We start from the raw sequence: 17,282 nt of genomic DNA on the forward strand, positions 1-17,282 counted from the left end.
ATTCTCTGAACTCAAAAATGATATGATTCCTCACAGCTCGTGGTTTAAAATAATTCGGCTGAAATGCGAATTTTAATTTAGTTTATAGGAAAAAGATTTTTTTTTTTTTTGAGCAATCACATTGCTTATTGTTCTTATTTGACTGTTTTTGGCGTTCCTATGATTTTACTTCTCCCCCCCCCCCCCCCCGCCTCCCTCTGCAGCACAACCGTCGACCGGCCTCACGATGCTGCTCCTCTAGCGAAAACAGTCTCCAGGTTGCGTTCATGTCCCACACACATACATAAATACATACACACACACCTACATACATACACACGCACCTACACACATACACACACATACCGACACACTCATATGCCTGCACACAGACACCTACACACTCGCATACATACACTCCTATACACACACACATACACACCTATACATACACTCATACACTCATTAATACATGTGCATACATACCCACAACTCATGCCTGCACACAGACACAAACACACACGCCTATATACACACACACGCACACTCGTGATTGCGAAAAACATAATTTGAATTCCCAAGTGTCTAAATTCAAATTATTATTTAATTATTATTATTATTTAAATATTCTGTTAAGCGTTCTGTTACACAAGAGAAAGCAATGGTCCGTGCCCATATTCATTCAATAATAAAACATGGAAGCTCTAGTTAGTTTAAATTATCTATCTAGTATCTCAGTTGCATATCAATTGTAATCAGCGTTTAAGCGCAGTATCAAAAGGATAATAACAGTAAAAGATGCCGACTTAACGACAATCGTCGCATTAGAGTCGACAAATCTAAGTTGACAACAAAGCATTTCACTATCCGAGAAGCCATGCATGTAATTACTGCAGCTTCTTTGCAAATTTCTAATCGTTTCCTGCTTGTGCCTCTATTTTTGCAGCAAAATAAGTGCAATTCGAAGTACAGACATGAGTTACGGAATTGGAGCAATCATAGATTAACACAAGAAATGTCGGTGGCGGCAGATTTAAGAAGCGAACATAAAACTAAGGTAATAAGGAAAGTGGTTCGATTGAATGTGTTACTTCCAAAACTTTGACTCAAAATGCAAATAAAAGAACTTTCGCTTTAAAATTCAGTTTAGAGAGTTGTTTTCTACCTGTGTAGAAAAATTGCTTCACTTATTTCTTTTCTGTAATGTTGCTAATAAAACTGCTGAAGTTAGGGAAATGTTTTGTTGATTGTTGAACGTTTTAACCTAATTTTAAGAGAGATAAACATTTCCGTCATGCTTAAATTACTGCAAATTGGATTACAGGACGACACCAAATTAAGTAAATGAAAAGCGATTTTTATAAAATTTTTAAGTAGAAACTAGAATCCAAATTGATTTTCATTGCATAACTTTTCGGTCAACGATATATTATTGAATATCTACCATTAAGACAGTTTATATTAATGCAAAATAGACCAATTTAGGGCATGAAGAAATTGTAAAGTTAGGAATTTTTAGTTTTTATTTTTCCTTAAGAATTCTATTCTCATATTTCTATGTAATTTGTTTCATCCTTGATACTTGAAAGCTGAAATAAAGTAAATTTTGTATTACGTAACGTAATAATTAGTTAACTGTTTGAGTTCAAACTTGCTCCTGTTATCAGTACACTGTAAAAAATCTCGGAAAACTCTCTGAATATATAAAAAAGTTTTCCGTAATACACAGATTCGTACGCCCTCCGCAGTTTTCTGCTATAATCAAAACCGTTTCCCGTATAGCAAGAAAGTAAGAGTCGAACGCATGCGCAGCTCACAATTTTATAGTCCAGCAGCAAATCTAAACTGAAACTTTCGAAAGCACGCAATGAAAACAAGTGCTGACTCATGTATGCGAAGTAACACTCATCAAGGGGATTAGTAGAAGTTTTGTTCCTCACATGAATTCACTGAAGATAATTCTAAAGTCTTATATTTTCTTGCATATGTATCGTCATAAGATTGAATTTGAAGCTCTGTCACTTATTTTTAAGTACGAAGTGCAAATTCTCGACGCATGCTCGCGGAAGGAATACAAACTGAAATTGAAAACCAAATAACTACCGAGAGGACGCCATGTAAATTCATTGCGTCGCATAACTTGTGTAGGTAATTTACTTTTTTCTTGGATACTTTTCTTCTTTCTACCAAATGGGTAATTTTTGTTGGCAGAATTTTATTCTGTCATAAAAATCACCTTTTTGGTGACCAAAGCCTGCAAAAGACCACCACCGACGAATAGGTAAGTCGCTTTGCAACTCTATTACTTTAAAGAGATTTAGTTCATATAAATCTCGTTAAAAAAAAACTATTTTCTTCAGTATTATTTTTTCGTTGTGAACTATTGCAATTTGAAAATATTTTACATTACATAGAACACATATTTAAAGTGCAAGTGTGTCTAGTTTTATTCTGTAAAATTTATGAATTGAAGATTATAAAAAAATTTAAATATGTGTTATTGTGTACTTTGTTTTTATGTGTCAATCTCAGTTAATATTTGGCTATGTATCAAGCATTATGAATTAAATGTTATAATATGCAAATTGTCAGGTTTGATAGTTCGTCTTTAAGGTTGCATGATTTCATTCTCTTGTAAACAGTGTAGCTAGATTGTATGAAGTAAAAAAAAAAACTATCTCTTGTAATTAGGAACATAGTGCTTCAGTATTATCTAAATGACGATATCTCTTTAAATATTTGCATTGGCGAAACGCTTTAAATTAGTTAAATGTGTATTAATTTATTTAACAAATAGATACATATATGTATTTAAAAGTGTCTTCATTTTTTTCGTTTTACGAGCCTCAATTTTACCAAAAGCAAAAAAAAAAAAAAAAAAAAAGACTTAATAAAATAATTTTGTATTTTTACACCATATTAAAGTATTTGACTTATAATTTATATGATACTTTGATTTATAATGTATGTGATACTTTGATTTATAATGTATATGATGTTGCTTTTTCAAGGGGGGGTGGGCGCTTCATAGCATTTTATGGGTGCACCATCACTTTTATGGTGGGTGAGGGGTTATTCTCGTATATATGAAATGGAATAATCATGTAATAGAGTTCAATGTTTTAATAAATAAAATATATAATGCATTTTGCGCACACTGTAAAAATAAAATCAGTAACCTATTTTGAATAAGTATTTATATTTGTGATGAGCTGGAAAAGGGCAAGAACAGAAGAATCAACCCGAATGGTTCCAGCAGGGGGACTTGGTGTCATATTTAAATTCATCAATTTCTCTGTTGGTACTTTTCGGTACACTTTGTTCGTCAGAGAAATTGACTTGAGGTGAACGAATTCCGGAACGCGAAGGGTAGGTAAGTCCTGTCAAATTTTATCCGAAGATAAAAGCTATCAAGTTTGATACAAGATATGTTTTTAAGTTCTGCATTAAAAATACAATATGTTGATAGTTTTGTCTTGAAAATATTGAGAGAAAAACTGAAGTTTAAGATTGTTTAACAAACAATCCCCACTTTTCAGAAGGTACCCCCCCCCACTCCAATTCCCCGACGATTTTGTGATTAGGAATGAAACTACTAGATTATTTCATAATTTTTCAAAAATTTATAACTGTGCATATGTTATGCTGTTAACCATGCTATTTGTCATTAGAAATTCCAAAAAAAAAAAAAAAAAAAAAATCCACGAATAATTCTAAAATTGCTTGTATTATTGCTCTTAGATATGAAAGAATTGAAACTGATATGGTATGCAATACTATAATAAAGAATTATGTTTTAGAAAAAATCACGGAAAAAGGATTCCGAAATTCTCGGAAACGTTTTTGAAAATTGTTTGGAGAATTCCGAAATACTCGGAAACGTTTTCGAAACTTTCATGAACCACAGCTGCACAGAATACTCATAAACATTTCTGGAAATTACGGAAAGAGGATTCCGAAATACTCAGAAACGTTTCTGAAAATTACAGAAAGAGGATTCCGAAATACTCAGACACGTTTCTGGACATTACAGAAAGAGGATTCCGAAATACTCAGACACGTTTCTGGACATTACAGAAAGAGGATTCCGAAATACTCAGAAACGTTTTTGAAACTTTCATGAACCACAGCTGCACGATATACTCAGAAACGTTTCCGGATTTTTTTTACAGTGTAGGTACATAGCCCAAAGAAGTTAGATGTTCGTTAATTAGCGTAGGTTCGTTATTTTCATTTCTGCTTAGAAATAAAAAATCTGATATTATTTTTCTTGTACCTTTATAAGTCAGCTTCAATAGTAGAGAGCTGAAAAGAATGGGACAGCTCTATTTGTACCAAATAAAATGACTGAAATTATTTCTACTATTTTTAGTAGGTAAAGTAGATGTATACCTACTCTTGTCTCAATTTAATTGGTAAGCCAGTACAGTTAGAGCTAAAATCAGAAAAACTTATTTTATATCTCAGAAGTAAGTACAATTTTTTTATTTTTAATAAAATAAAAAATATTGCAAATGCATAATGAACTGAAATACATGGTGATTTATATTTATATTTCAAAGCCATGGAAAGCTTAATGGGTTAAAAACTTAAAATATGAAGTTTTGTGTTTCTTCTATTGCGTCAGGAGGTTTTCGTTTGAGCTAAATTATACTCATCAAAAAAAAAAAAAAATAAATAAATAAATAAATAAATAAATAAAATAAATAAATAAATCAATTACACATAAGAAAATGTTTCTTAACTTTTCCATGATTTTAAGCGTATTTATACTTTGATTTCTTTTGATTATCCAATTACAAAAGTTAAAAAGGAACCACATTCTTCAAGCCCACCAGTATGTGAAAAAAAAAGAAAAAAAAACAATTTCTATCCCAATACGCCTTTTACGTAACCGTCCTACAGTATAAAGAAAGGGCGAATCAGCACGAATTATGTGATGATGTAAATCCAGATTAACTGTAGCGATTAGCCTTAAAAGCTTTAGCATTAAACGTTCGATAAGGAAACATAAATGGCCCAATACGTAGCTTATTAAGAACATTGAGAATGCAAGTTACTCATTTAAACTTTCTTCACGTACATCGTAAAGAATTAACTTAATTATTCAAATAAAAACGGGGGTTACATTTGGGGCATAAATTTTCCCCGAAATTTGACGATGTTTGACACACGCGGGCTGTTGGTTTAATTTGTTTCCGTAAAAACATGTTACGAAATCAGTTGTAAGACAATAGTTTTGTTATTGAAATAATATTTGAAGCCATTTTGTTCAGAAAACATATTTGGAATATTAGTTCTAAATTTTATGCATTCTGTAACGTGAATTGACGCACCAAGAAAGTGTTGTCACAGTAAATCGAATTTTTTCACGCGTGATGGCAACTTTGGTATTAGAAAGTGACAGCGAAATGAAAGCGAAATAATTATGTATTGCTGAAAAAACCATAAAAGAATGGAGCTTTTATTACCCTATTGAGTCACCTCAAGCATGAATGTACCAGGTGATGCAGTCGAGCTTTGAGGCGCAGCAGTCTTGTACTACTTCCTACGTCATCTCGTACTACGCTTACTGTATACATGGCACTAATTCGGACAAATTCATAGGCTGTCCAATTTACCTACTCAAGTGATACCAGAAATGCTCGATTTGTGACAAATCATGATACCTCGTAGGCCAGAGAAGTTTTTAATGTGGAAGAGGAAGTCCCCTGAGACCCTTGTTGTGTTTGACGGAGCATTGTCCTGTTAAAAAATGGCTCTTGAGAGTCTATATCCTTGAGTGCCATGTGACTGCAGCATTACGGCTGTCATAGTGCTGTCAATCAATATTAGAGTTAACCATGTTTCGTATACTATAGTACCCCATAACGCCGTTCCAACTCTGAATGCTGTGCGCCACTGAAAGGCAAAGGCTTTAGCAGGGCATTCACATCGTCGCCTCCACTTGCAGTGACGAGTTCGACATTATTTGACTGCAACCAGATCGTCTTTAAAGATGATTCCAAATCGGATTTGGTCAATGATGACCTCTTTGTTCTCTTATGGAGGACTCGTTGTGAATTCCCAAACAGTATCTTTGTTTTTCAGCGACACACCGCAACCGCAGCTGGGGTGATGTTACGATGCTATCATAAACGAAACATGATCACCTCTAATATTGATCCACAACACCATGACATTTTTTTTACTTTGTACGCCATCGTCCCCGTACCTGCTACTGTTTGTGGTTTAACCAGTTGGATGGGACCCTGAAGACAGCTCTGATTTTTTGATCCAGACCAGGAGCCGAGCAATCCTTAGTGCAGCACCCCCAGAGGTATCGTTTCACTTGGGGGACTTTGTAACCACGCGCATATTTAACATCCCCCAGTCACCATTAATGAAGAAGGTGGATCTTCGACCGGCTAGGATCGAACCTGGGACCCTCCGTTCACAAGACGGATGCCTTACGAATCAGGCCACTACTGCCCACAACACCATGACCTCACTCTCCGATAGGTCCCTGTTCCTATCACCGAAGTGTATGTAAGGAATCTTCGACAGCACCATGACATCACTCTCTGAGGGGTTCTTCTTCTGTCAGCATAACGCCATATTAGTGTAATGCCCAGTTACATATGTTGGCACTCACGACTGGCATCCCAAAATATACTTTGCAACAGAACAATGCTCGGGCATATACAGAAAGGGTGTTAGGAAACTTCCTTTTCACATCACCTTTTCTGACACGTGCGATGTCCTGATTTGCCACAAATCGAGCATATATGGGATCATTTGAGATGGTAAGTTGGACTGTCGTTACTGGACGCTTACAGTAGCTGTGGTACGGTATGAGGTAGGACATAGTAAGAAACTGCTATGCCCCAATGCTCGACTGTATTGCCTCGTACATTCACGCTAGAGGGAACACTTCAGGTTTACTACCCTGTGACTCAACAGGGTAGTAAACGTTTCATTCATTTGGGATTTTCCCAGTAGTAAATGATCATTTTACCTTCATTTTAAAATCACCATCATATATCAATGTTACCCTCCGTTTCATTAAAAAATAATGACGAGCTCTAATTTTGATTGGAAATCCAAAATTTTCTAAATTAAGATGACCTTTATTTTCCATCTTATTGCTCTTTCTGCGTTTCGTTATTCAGATCACAACTCTTTGATTTGCAGGATGCTTTTGTTTTCTGCGTGGAACGAAACACGAAAAACGATTATTCCTATGTGAAGAAAAAAAAAAACTAAATTCTTGTGCAGAGAAAAAACTTTCTTGAATGTCTTTTCATCCAAAAGCTCACCTCAATTGCTATTGCAACTTAGAACGTCTATCGCTGAGTTGTTTACCACTTATTTCAGCGGAGTAGTAGACTTTATTTCTTGTGTATAAGAACGTTAAAAAAAATGTAATGTGAGTTGATAGATTACTTTTTTAACATATATGAAGAAAAAAAGAGCTGTTTGCTTCAGGTAACCAATTCAGGGCCGTAATCAGGCTTTTGTTTCGGGAAGAGTTTTACCAAACATATTTTAATTTGATTTTTTTCATATATTCTATTGATATTTATTATAAGTAATTCAAAACAAATATCAAAAGGGACGTATACATGTAATGAAGAAAAAAATCTGGTGTGAACACTATAATATACTACATAACTTCTTCGCATCCCTATTAAATAATCATTCCCTTTTTAATAACTCAAAAGAATAGATACGTGTACTCATATACGCGCATTCGAAGTAAAACTTCTGAAATATTATGATGCTTTTACTGGTTTAAAAAAAAAAGTTGATATGTTAGACGTAGATTTTGGCTTTTGCAAATCTAAAGAATTTCACGTTTTTGTTAATGTTAAGTTCTCAAAATGTTAAGGAAACCCTGTATGGTTTTTTAAGAAATGATGTTAGCAATAACAACAAATAAATTATAACCATTTTTCAAGAATAATCTCATTTTTCAAATGAAATTGAAAAAAAAAATGTCGCAATAATAAATCAAACAGTAAAATAATAATTATTTCAACGAAAGGAAGTATGCTAAAACTTATTTTTTGAAATGGTTTTGAAAAACTTCGGAATATGTTTGAACCATAAAAACCCACCCCTTAAATACGGCCCTGAGTTCGTGTTGATTTTTGGAAACTGCACATTTTGTAGAAAAGGTTTTCTGACAATGTACAGATGTAATTTTAAAATATAGATTTGACATTTTGCGATTCAACATAATTATTTCATTTAAATGCGCAAAACAGTATCTTGTTTAAGAATAGAATGCTTGTTGTTTTTTGAAAAATGCGCGATTTGTAGATCATTTTTCTATTTAATACTTAAACCTGCACCATTTTTGATCACAATATAAATTTTAAGTATATGATAACACAAAATTTCTATTAAAATTCTTAATACAGGCAAATAAACATGTTTAGATTTGTAAAATAGTCAATTGTCCAACGGATTGAAGCACAAAACATGCAAATTATTGCAGACACATGTTTCGGTGTTACAAGAACACTTTTTTCAATTCAAAGAAGTGTGAGCTTCTGGATGAAAATGTGTTCCTTGTAACACCGAAACAAGTGTCTACAATAACTTGCATGTTTTGTGCTTCAATACGTTGGATAATTGATTATTTTACTTTTCAGCAGAAAGGTGTTTATTCGATATTTATGTTTAGATTTGGTTTCAAATTTTCAGTCTTTACTCATTTATGGAAATTGAACTCATCATAACTTTAAAATGCTGCATGTTTTAGAATTTTTTCAGGCATTCGAGGTAAGCAAGCTAAATTTAACATGAAGCAGCTATTTAACTCAATGTTATTATACAAAGATTAAATTTTGTCACACAGTGTAATTAATTTGCAAATTTGATTTTCAAAGAGCATAAATTGTAATCAGTAAGTACGTAGATTACTTAGCGTTGCAGAGTGCTTTGAAAGAAAAAATATATAATGGGAAGTAAAAAAATACAGTAAAACTTTTTAAAATAAAATTAATAAAAAAATGAAGAAAAGGGATGAAGAAGAGAAATAAGCATCAACTAATTTATTAAAGTTTAAAAAAAAAGAAAAAGTAAAATGTGATGTACTATTTTGATTTTAACTTTAACACGTATACTTGAAATTATGAAATTATACATCTAACGTGCTTTGATACACATTTCTATGAGATTCAAATTCTTATCTTTTTCAGTAACACCGAATACTGCATCATATACTATATCACTCCATTTTCAAGACCTGATTGCACAAATGGACACTGATTTCTTCAACTACCATTATTTGCTCACCAGAAAACCAGATCGAGTGCAGTTTTGACATTGGACTCAAGCTTCGCTCATATTGTGGACATATTAAACTACTAGTGTGTACATATGCTCAGCTTCATTATTAAATACTTCGCCATCAGATCAGTTACGGCTCTCTAACTGACTGAGCCACAAAAGCAGGCGAAATTCAGCCTTTGGATGCTGTAGCTGTGCAAAAAATGCAGGAAATTAAACTTTCTACGAACGTTTATGTCTTTTTTCCTGGCAGTGTATAAAAATTTACAGGGGTTATTAAAGTATTAGATGAGTCATGGTCGAAAAAAGGCTGTAAAGCACCAAGGGCGGATACAGAAAATGTTCAAGGAGGGGGCGATTGTTTTTACTGTTCACTCTTTGGAACTTCAATCTCTTAAAACTTTCGAAGGAGTGTACTGAACACCATCGCTTATTCTTATGTAAACAAAGGTGTCCTATAGTTGTGTTTCTTTCAAAACATATCCAGGGTGAGCCTTTGAACCTATCCCTAATTATCATCTAAGATCGTCTAAAATTGAGATTTTCAAACTTTAATTTTAAGAAAAATCCTATTGAAAGTTCTAGTCCCCATCTCCAGAGTAATAAGAGATGGGCTACGATTGCGTTTTCAAAACTTCAATTCCGAAATAGCTCCCTTTCTTCTAACACCATCGAAGATTATGTAAAATTGCATTTTTGGAACTTTAATATCGAAAATATACTTGAAGAAAGTACTAGTTTCTCGGCTCAAGGAGCGGGCGATCGCCCCCATCGCCCCTCCCTGGTATCCGCTTTTGTAAAGCACTGATATAGGTAAAGAGAAAGTGTTCAATAAAATGAAATACGTTACATAATTTTGCTGAAGGAAAATAAAAAACTTTAAAGTACATGCTTAATATATCATGAACCTGTTCAACTAACTATAGCAGTAAGAAAAACATTATGAATGCAAAAATTCAGACCCGTGTTTCGGAATTTTAGGGAAACCCATTCCAAATGCAGAAATGTGAGCTTTTTGATGTAAAGTCATCCGAAATGAAGATCTCTTGTTGAATGACTTTACATTCGTACGATCACATTTTTCTATTTTGCATTGGAAAAAGGGTTTCTTGAGACTCCAAAACTCGTATCTGCAATTAGTTGCTAATTGTAAATTTCGAACTTTATTTCTCTTACTGTTACGTTGTAGCACAAACGTATTTATTTCTTGTTTTACCATAATTTGAGCACAGTTAGAAAATATTACAAAATCATATTGAATGTTACAATTGGTTGATTATTTTTACGTTAGACATTTTAAACTTTGTTTACTGTGTTCTTCAGTTTTAAATTTTACGAAACGATTTTCAATAGCATTTTATTAAATAACAGAAAAAAAGGGCGAGGGAGAATACAGGGTTGAACATCAGAGTCTCCACTATAATCTACGTCAGGAGACTGATGACTCATGCCGAGGGTTTTTGCTGATACTTTCCGGCACCCCCTTATCTAGATGGCCTTGATCGGGCCCTGCCCACAATCGTTCAGGTTACTTCGGTGCCAACTCTCGTCGAATGTTAACCAGACATTTAGAGCATGTCCTCTTTTTGTCAGCTAGCAATATGCTGGCTGCAGTTTCCACGCTGTCCAAACACTGCTCCGAGGGATTCCTTCCTTAACAACTCCTTCGGGTGACAAGCGCAGCGAGCACTGCCCCTCAAAAGTACAACAGATCTAAAGAAGATATACCTGTAGATTATCATAACCTACTTGAGGTGTTGCCACTGAAGATGTACGGTTTTATCGAAGGATTGAAGTAGGTGTCATTGAAATGGACGGTCGCGGTGAAATTTCTTCGTTGCTTCTGAGCATGAGATCACTATAAATATAGAGACTATGGCTCAGATATATTTTTTTTCACTCTAGGGTCCCCGAACCGACCACTTTTAGTGGCTTATCCAGTTGGATGGAACCCTGAAGACAACTCTGATCAAAAAATCAGGGTCCCATCCAACTGGTCGTGAAACTGGGCACCGAAATTTTGGGAGCACCGAAACAGGGTAATTTTTTTACTTTCGTCCAATTTTTGAACACTATTTCTGCAAAATGTGCATATTTTCTTCTGAGTGGTACACCAAGTTTTACAGAATCTCTCCAACCCTTTATATTGATCGGGACCTAACAGTAAGTGTCATAAAAGGTTATGTCTGCCCCCAAAATACATGTACTTTAAGTGCTCTAGGCAATTTTTACTCAGCTGGCATGTTTGTCCAAATAATTCCGGTCTATTTCAACCCGTTTAGTTTACCTGTTTATTGTGAGAGATGTATATGCACCACTCAAATTTGTAATTTGAAATTCATTTTCTTTATTTACAAATTATTACACTACTAAACGTAATAAAATGATAGTATTCATAGCTTTGCTTCTATTAAATCTTAAGTTATCATTGCAGGCATTTTATCTTCTTTACCTCGCATAACAAAAGCTTAGGCGTCTTTTGCTTTTTTTTTTTTTTCAGAGCAGAAACAATCAGATTTTCGATTGAATGCTATGCGACACCAAATGTTTGCAAATTTATGATACAAAACATGATTTTATAAACAAATGTTGCAAATATAAATTCGTGAAAAATGATGGGGCACTTCAAAAACGCATATGCGCACCTTGCACAAATTCAGTATTTGTTTCTGATGTTTTATAAGTAATAACTTGTCATCACTTTTATCGTCATGATTTAATTTTATGGCTCGTTGGCTAATAATTTCTAACATTTTGTCGTTACTTTCATTTTAGCAACCGAAACCATATATTCCAATGGAAATTTTCAATCCTGGCAACACCTTGAAAGGAAAAGTAGATATAGCGCTTTTTTTTCGACTTGACTTGAGCCTTTATCAAGGCTAATCAAGTGATTATACCAAAGAATATAGATAAAGGAGAAGAACTTCCACTTCGAGACCGATTTGTAAGCTCCGCAGAGAAAATAAAATACTAACGAAAACATGTTTTGGGACAAAAGCCGACATTTAGGAACAAATTCGTCGCCAACGGTGAGCTGACTTGGCGGAGGGTTGCCATTTCCTCGCATGGTCGGGGAGACACACCCCCCATGGAGATTCTAAAGCCTTTTGTATCTGAAGAATTGAAGAGTTCCAGATGTTCAATCGTTCTTCTCTTTTAACTAATGTACTCATTTGCTACTGTTGAAAAACCGCAACTGATACCGCGATTTTTCTCTTTGAGTGGGCCTGGAAGAAGTGTCATCGCACCGTTCGACCCCTGAGCGTTGTGCGAACTGATGCATCTACTAATCAAAATGAATTCGCCCTAAATTTCCCCGAAGAAACATTATTATTTATTTCCACTTTTGCTGATTTATACCATTGAGGTTGTAAAAACAAAATAACCTTTTTGGTCTGCTACGGGAGTTGTTTTAGGGGAATATTCTTCTTTTTTTTAATTTAAAGAAATGGTTTAAACGAAGAAATGAATTTAAAAGTAGTTAATATTTTTTTTGCTTAATTTTACCCCTTTGACAGGAACACCAAGTGTCCCAGCATCTACTTTACAGCACAAAAAAAATGTTGTATTTTCGGTGCCCAGAGTTTGAGGACTGATTTTAGGTAAATTTGGGGCTCTGAATCAAAATATGAAATTAGTTTTTCTCTAGCAGCTCTAGTTTTCAGATAATTTCAGCTGCTTCACCCAAATTATGCAGTTTTAACTCCATTTTATGCATTTCTAAATCAAAGTGTAGGCTTCTGAAACAAGGACTGCCTCCAGCATATTTGCTCTGCTATAATCAGTTTGCAGTCTAGTTACATTCAGAAAAACTCACTACATGGAGTAAATATCTAGCAAGTTTAGTAACAAGGCTTCAACGAATTACGGTCAAATTGTAAGTTCTTGCAATGCATATATTCGCTTTGCGTGATGTGTGACGAATTGGATCTTTGTATGTAATATTTTCAGGGTCCGACTAATGTAGACCATAAACAAACTTTTTTGGGGGTCTTCTACAGTCAAACCTTATAAACAAAAGCATTAATAAAGAATCAGGGGTGGTAGTTTCAGGGGTGTTCAGGTGTTAAATCACTTATTCAAAGCAACCCACACTTGTACACATGAAAAACTGTAGATAAATTCAGGAGAGTACCTTAATTTTCTTAAATAGAAACTACAGCAATTTTAGTATTTTTGGGGCTCTTAAAAATTGGGGACACATGGCCAACAGCCTAATTGGTCTGGTTGGTAATTTAGCTCTGATTCTTTTGTATAATACACTATGAATAAAACTTCGAATCAAGATATTTTAGTATTTTAACCATGGAATATTTTCTTGTTCATTTCTGCTGTTTTTTCATTTTGCAATTCCATTGTCGTAGAATGAAAATATGGTTGACTGCCCCACGGACTATCTGTTTTAGGAATTGCGCAGAAAGTGTTAGATATCGTAAAAGTAGCCTAAACCATAAATTGAACAAACAATATGAATCAAATTTTATTTTGGCGTCTAGGTCCTTAGTATCTGCAAATATACCTTGACCGTGCAACCTCTAAGAGCAGCCACCCCTTCGTTCCGCAAAATTTCGGCCGTTCAAAATGGTTGGCCGCTTTTTTAAAGGGTTTTTGTTACAGTTGCAATGTTATTCTATATTACGCAATATAAGTTAGTCTAATACATAGAATGAAATTTGAGACTGTTCTAAAATGGAAATAGTATATTATTTAATTATTGCTTACATTTTTTCGAAGAAAGGATACAATTTGGGACTTGAGTTTTCAATCTTCTCCTACAATTGTTCACAAAATCGAAGTCAAAATGTTGCTTGTTGCAGTTCAAATGTTTTTCAGTTCAAAATGACAAAAAAAAAAAAATGCTCTAACCAATTTATTTGTCATTGCATCTGAGCAGATTTCTAGTGAAATATAGTGTGTAATTAATTTGTTGACCTGACAACAATAAGAAATGTAATGATAGGGAAGCAAACTAATGAACTAATCATGTAAATATTCTTATTTTATGTAATCAAGTGTTTCAGTGTATTATGAATTTTATTGACTCAAATTTTTAATGCAATCTTTATTTTTGATGCAAACAATACAATTGGGAAAATGAGCATACATACCAAACTGATTGAAGTCAAGATAAATTTAATATAAAAGGAAATAACTAATGAAATTGCCTATTGATCATTAGAATATTAGCTCTATATAGGCTGTAGTACGTAGCATAAAAAACATTGTATTATGAAAAACATTCAATGATTTCAACAGAAATGAATTGAATTTGTGGGATCAAAGCTATTTTTAAATTAGACATCTTTCATTACTTTTCATCATTGAAAGACTATCACTCATTATCATGTTACCAACCTTTGTTAAAATTGTTTTTTTTTTTTTTTTTTTTTGCACAATCTAAAACATTTTCACTTTTATTAGAACCTGTTGAATTTGTCAAAGTGAAGTTTCAGTAAGAGTTCTCTCGAGTACATTTCTGGACGAAAATAGTTTTAAACATGAGTTCTTAATTGTTTCCATCCAGGTATAACTATTTTGAATAGTTTCATACGGCGAAATGGATCAAGCTTATTCTCTTCCTACTTAATCATGGAAAATTATCGAACTTTATCGAATATCGGAGTAACTTGCACGCTTAATAAGGGGACCCACTAATGATTTTTGGAAAAATGCTGAATTATCCTAGCCGCTGATACTTTTTAGGAAACTCTGTAAAGATACATTTACCGCTGGCTTCCCGCCTTCCCCATCTCTCCTCTTATTAGTTCTCTCTTCTCTTCCTTTCCTCCAAAAACACCAATCACTACCCCATCACCCCCAGAGGCACGGAAGAAAAAGCTATGTCCGTAAGGTTAGTCCCCCCCCCCCCCGGAGATCATCAGTGAAATTGTTAATGAGGTCTAAGGATATCAATGGTGCAATACTATAATAAGGTTTAAGGCGAGCTGAACGATGGTTTTTCTTGATCGTAGGAGGTCTGTGATGAATTTCCCTACTGAATGGAAAACTGGTACTCTGCCCCGCTTAAACGAACACCGTGAGTTCCAAGAAATATTATTCGATTAAGCGGGGAAATTTTATTTATTTTTCCTGATTGACAACGTTTGTCTTAAAACGTTGTAATAAATCAATTTCTAAGTAATAGAAGTAACATGTTTTTTATTAAAAAGCGTTTTAAATAAGCTAAGTAAATAAAAGTACGTATGAAAATTATATGTCACTTACAACTGTGGGTAGTGAATCTTTGTTTCGACACCTTTTTTCAGTTAATATTTTTTGGAGACACTCCATAATAGTGAATTCCTTGCTCAAGGTATTTTGAGAACACCTTTCTAACTTCAATTACCGTGTTTTACGCAATTAATATCTATCAATTTCTTATCTTCTGCAATGTTTATATTTCGTTGTGTTTTTTAATTTAATTATCAACTGTCTGTTGGTAATGGCAACGATAAAAGAAAATAAATAGAATAGTGGATATGCTTTGATAGATTATGAATGTTTTTTCCCGCCGGTTGTTTGCCGAAAAATACAATTTTTAATTTTTGCGTCAGTAATTGCTCTTAATTAATTTTTAATGTATTCAAAAATTTTCTCAGCTAAAACATATGCGAAAGCTGATCACTATTATTCGATTAACCGGGGAAATTGTTCGATTAAGCGGAATCCCTAACATTCCGAAATATCTAACATTGGGAAATATTCGGTTCCTGGAGATTTTATTCGTATAAGCGGGGTTTTCGTTACAAGATTAAGCGGGGCTGACAACATTGTGTTTCCATTGCAAACCAAGTGCGCAGAACAAAAATTGACTTATTTTGTAAACAACACTGTAAAAACGATTCAGAAACGTTCCTGGAAAATAATAGGCAGCTGATGTGCCCAATTTCTGCCAGTAACATATCTCGCAAAAACCAGGAACGTTTTCCATTAAAATTCAGTAACCTTCCTGAAAAATCCAGAAATCTTCCCATTTAAAGTCAGTCGTGTACCCAGAACTTAAGAGTAATCTTAGGTAGTGATAATATAACAGCTTGGCACCTTCCTGATCAATCAAGACAGTTTGCAAAAGCAGTATTGCAAAAATGGCCGAAGCTAAGCCAGAATTGCAGGTAGTAAGCATCTCGCTTGATTGCAATTCTTGCAAAGCTACGTAGTCCATACTTATTTGCTCCCTTTGGGAGCTCAATCAGCATGGACGAGCCGTACGCAAATGAAAGCCGATACACCTTATAAATACTCTTAGTTAATTTTTAAACTGGGAGTTAAAAATATTTTTTACAACAGAGAGATGTCTGCATTTGGACAACTTGTAGCAATTCAGGAAACTTTTTGACAAGGATACTTGGTTTTTCCAGGAACTGGATAAAAACCATTGAAATCCCGAAACGTTACACTTAAACACTCAGGAACGTTTCGGAATTTTTTTACAGTGAAAACAAATAACAGAATTTTTTAAAAAATACCAAGAACTTTTCATAATGAACTCAAAAGTACAAAATAATTTTTCTGAGTTACAAAGGACAATTTAAGAATTCCTGTAGTTTTCGAAAATGATACCACAAACGGAGAAAAGTGCGACTCACGTCATGAAGAGGATTTATTATTATCTAGCTTTCAATCATAACTTTGAGTGTTGAAACATGCATATTTTTCTTATCGGGAAAGTTTGGTTTGAAATGACTAGAACCGCACTTTTCTTCGTTTGTGGTGTCATTTTTTTAGAATTTTCGAAAAAATACAAGAATTCTTAAATTGCCCTTTCTGATCTAGAAAAGTTATTTTGTCCTTTTGAGTGCATTATGAAAAGTGCTAGGTATTGTTAAAAACATTCTGTTCTTTTATTCTTTTTAGTGTAAATGTATTTCAGAAATAGAATAATTTTACCCTCACGTTTTTAATATAAATGCTCCCCACTAAAAGGGAAGAAAACCTATGTACGTGTATAAAACTTTAAGCAGTAGGCACTAAAATTTAATCCTTGTTCCTCTGTAGGATTTACGTTTGCTAATTTCATGCTT

The sequence above is a fragment of the Uloborus diversus genome, chromosome 1 (genome assembly GCF_026930045.1).
Source record: "Uloborus diversus isolate 005 chromosome 1, Udiv.v.3.1, whole genome shotgun sequence".
Taxonomy (NCBI): Eukaryota; Metazoa; Arthropoda; class Arachnida; order Araneae; family Uloboridae; genus Uloborus; species Uloborus diversus.